The following is a 3,275-nucleotide window of genomic DNA, read 5'->3' as shown; positions in this document are numbered from 1 at the left end:
CACCTGGCTAGATTTTGACTTTTTATACACAGAATGACTTTGGAAAGTTACCTTAACCTATCACATCTGTGTGATTCTGTTTATCATGGCTCACATACAGCCTGCACCTGCAGTGATTCAAGAGTGAATCTGGAAGCAAGTGGTTTATCTGTGTCCTGTTCAGCAAGGTGGATCCTGGCTTGATCATCACAGAAATGTGAATTTGCTGCTTATAGTTCAAAATATTTTATTTTTTATTTCTATGTATATGAATGTTACGCCTGTATGTATGTAAGTGTACCTGTGTCATTCAAAGCCCAAGGAGATCAGAAGAAGGTGTTGGATCCCCTGAAACTGGAGCTACAGATAGTTATTAGCTGCCATATGGATGCTGGGAACTGAACCCAGTTCCTCTGCAAGAACAGTCAGTTCTCTTAACAGCTGATCCATGTCTCCAGCCCCATATTTATAGTTTAAGGGTTTATTCTCAGTGCCAGTATCCACTTCACTTCTCTGAGCTGCCACATCTCTATAACATACACTTTGAATGATATCACTTTAAGGAAAACAGGGGTGAATAAATTGTATCTGCTATGATGATGATGATTATCGAAACTCATTAGGTTAGCACAGGCAGATCAATCAAATCCACTAAGATTGTTTTTTCTTCAGTTTTTTGAGACAGAGTCTCTGGAACTTCTGATCCTCCAGTCTCCACCTCATGAAGTACTAGGATTACAGGTGTGTACCTCCATGCCTTGCAGAGCCATGTAAGCTCTTTGAAACTAAAGCCTTAGAGAGTCAGCGTGTAGCTACAGGGTTTGGGGTTTGCTCTGCTGGGTTTTGGTCTTGCTTTGGCCCGATCTTTCCTCATTATGCTCCCATTCCTCCTTCTTGAAATGGGATATATACTCTGTGCCATTGTGTGTTAGCAGTATGTAATTTTTTATTTTTTTATTTTTTATTTTATAGGGAGTCACAGTTAAAAGATTTCCTCGAGACTCAGAAAAGACTGGACTTTTGAACAATGTTAGGACTGTTAAAGACCATGGAACTTTTGCCAGGTGTGGCGATGCATGCCTTTAATCCCAGCACTCGGGAGGCAGAGGCAGGTAGATTTCTGTGAGTTTCAGGGCCACCCTGGTCTACATAGTGAGTTCCAGGCCAGCTGGGGCTACAGGGAGACCCTGTCTCAAAAAGACTGCGCTGGATAACTTTAGTGTCAACTTGACACACCTGGTTTGAGGGAGCCTCAGTTGGGGAATTGCCTCTATTAGACTGGCCTGTGGCCATGTCTGTGGGGCATCTTCTTGATTGTTGAGTGATGTGGGAGGGCCCAGTCCACTGTGAGTGGTGCCCCCCCTGCGCAAATGGGCCTGTGTTGCATAAGAAGGTATACTGAGCAGGGGCCAGGGGAGCAAGCCAGTAAGCAGTGTTCCTCCATGGCCTGTGCTCCAGCTCCTGCTTCTAGGTTCCTTCCCTGAGCTCCTACCTTGGGTTCCCTGACGAACTGTGACCTGGGAGATATAATAGAAAATAAACCCTCTCCTCCCCAAGTTGGTACTGGTCAGAGTATTTTGTCACAGCAATTGAGAAACAAACTAGAACAAAGACAAAAAAAAAAGAGTATGGGGCTTTTGATGTTGGACTAAATGCATTTTGTGTCATGGGTTGGCCAAGAGTTTATAGGAGCAGAGTAGAATACCATGGTTTGAATGAGGAATGTCCTCCATAGGGTCATGTGTTTGAACACTTGGTTTCCAGTAGGTGGTGCTGCTTGGGAAGGTTAGGGAACTAGGATGAGAGACCTTGCTTGTGACATCCAGGTGAAATGTTTTAGAATGATTAACAGATCAGTAACTTCCACAACTCAAAATCTAAGAATGCCATCAGATAACATCTGAAACTATAGCAGAGATTTCTCCTCTGTGCTGTAGCCTGCCTACCTGATGTTTCAACCAATGCATTTAAAAAATATTTTAATTAAAAAATTTATTTTCGTGTGTGTGTGTGTGTGTGTGTGTGTGTGTGTGTGTGTGTTGTGTACCCCAGGCAGTGAGTGTGGGTTTAGAGTGCTGCTTAGCCACTTGGTTGCAGTGGTTCCTGGTGTGTGTGTGTGTGTGTGTGTGTGTGTGTGTGTGTGTGTGTGTCCTGTGAGTATGAACTCCAGGTAGTAAATGTCAGTATTTTCGTTTTTTAAAAAGAATTTAAAAAAATTATGTGTATGTGTCTGTGTGTGGGTATGTGCATATGAGTATAGGTGCACATGGAAGCCAGAAGAAGATGTCAGATCGTTGGACCCTCAGGTGCAGGAGCTTGTGAAACATTGGCCATGAGTGCTGGAAACTGAACTCAGGTCTTCTGCAAGAGCAGCAAGCACTATTAACTGCTGAGCCATCTCTCCGAACTTTTTGGTGAGTTGGGGGTTGAGAGAAGGGTGCTGGGCTCCATACACAGGCTGCATGCTCCCCTGCCACTTGATGCTCCTCTTCAAAACTGCTTGTTGTTTTCTTTAGCTATCACTCTGGCATGGGACAGGCCTCCCAGACCCCATAATCTGAGGGTCAGCCCAGGCTGTTTCCCCACCACAGTTCATCTGCTCCCTGCTCCTGGGGGAACCATCTTGGATCTCAACTAATGCACTTTTTAAATGCTTGATTCATAACTTTCTTTTGTTCTATAACTAGAAAACCTTTATGAAATCATTTTTATGTTGGACCATGCTAAGTGGCAGTCTGACTCCACAGTCTTAGACATGGTCACTCATATTAGCTCAAGAATAAATTATCCTATTTCCTTTGAGGTGAGAGCTCTGTTTTGCGATGGTAGAGTGCACTTAGGGTCTTCATCTTTCTGTACAGCTCTCTCCATTCTGACCCTGTCTCTTAGAGACCCTGTCTCTGACTTCCTTAGCAGCCAGAATCCACTGACCAGGGTTTGGATGTCCCTGTCTTGAAGGATCACTGAGAACTCAGAATAAGACAGCTGTGGCAGTATGGGACTCACCTATCCTGATCCTGGAGGGCCAGTGCCAATTGTGTGGTGTTCAGGGCTTGAAAAAGAAGATTGCACAGCTTCTTTCTCTCTGTTGCTGTTTTTAAAGGAATTTCTGCAGGACAGTAAAGCTGGTTCCTATTGTTCCATCCTGCAGAAGACAAAGTGTGTGAAGTTGCTCTTTGTAAGTTAAAAGCATCTTGACCTTTCAAAATTTAAAGCTTTTCTCAGTTTCTTTACATTGTTTTCAGTTCACTTAGCATCACAATCTCTCTCTCTCTCTCTCTCTCTCTCTCTCTCTC

General features: G+C 43.8%; 1 long non-coding RNA gene across 2 annotated transcripts; it reads left to right on the top strand.

Moving 5' to 3' along the window:
* The first annotated feature begins 602 nt into the window (after positions 1–602).
* Positions 603–3,019, top strand: LOC115068824. Of its 2 annotated transcripts, none has more exons than XR_003848172.1 (4): positions 603–720; positions 952–1,043; positions 2,240–2,393; positions 2,893–3,019. It is a non-coding gene; the product is annotated as an uncharacterized LOC115068824 (long non-coding RNA). The 2 variants fall into 2 exon arrangements; XR_003848171.1 differs by having other exon boundaries at positions 2,938–3,002.
* Positions 3,020–3,275: the final 256 nt, after the last annotated feature.

The sequence above is a fragment of the Nannospalax galili genome, unplaced genomic scaffold, assembly GCF_000622305.1.
Source record: "Nannospalax galili isolate Female #2095 unplaced genomic scaffold, S.galili_v1.0 scaffold589, whole genome shotgun sequence".
Lineage (NCBI taxonomy): Eukaryota > Metazoa > Chordata > Mammalia > Rodentia > Spalacidae > Nannospalax > Nannospalax galili.
The sequence above is the reverse complement of the archived record's forward strand: the minus strand, read 5'-3'. Positions and strand labels throughout refer to the sequence as shown.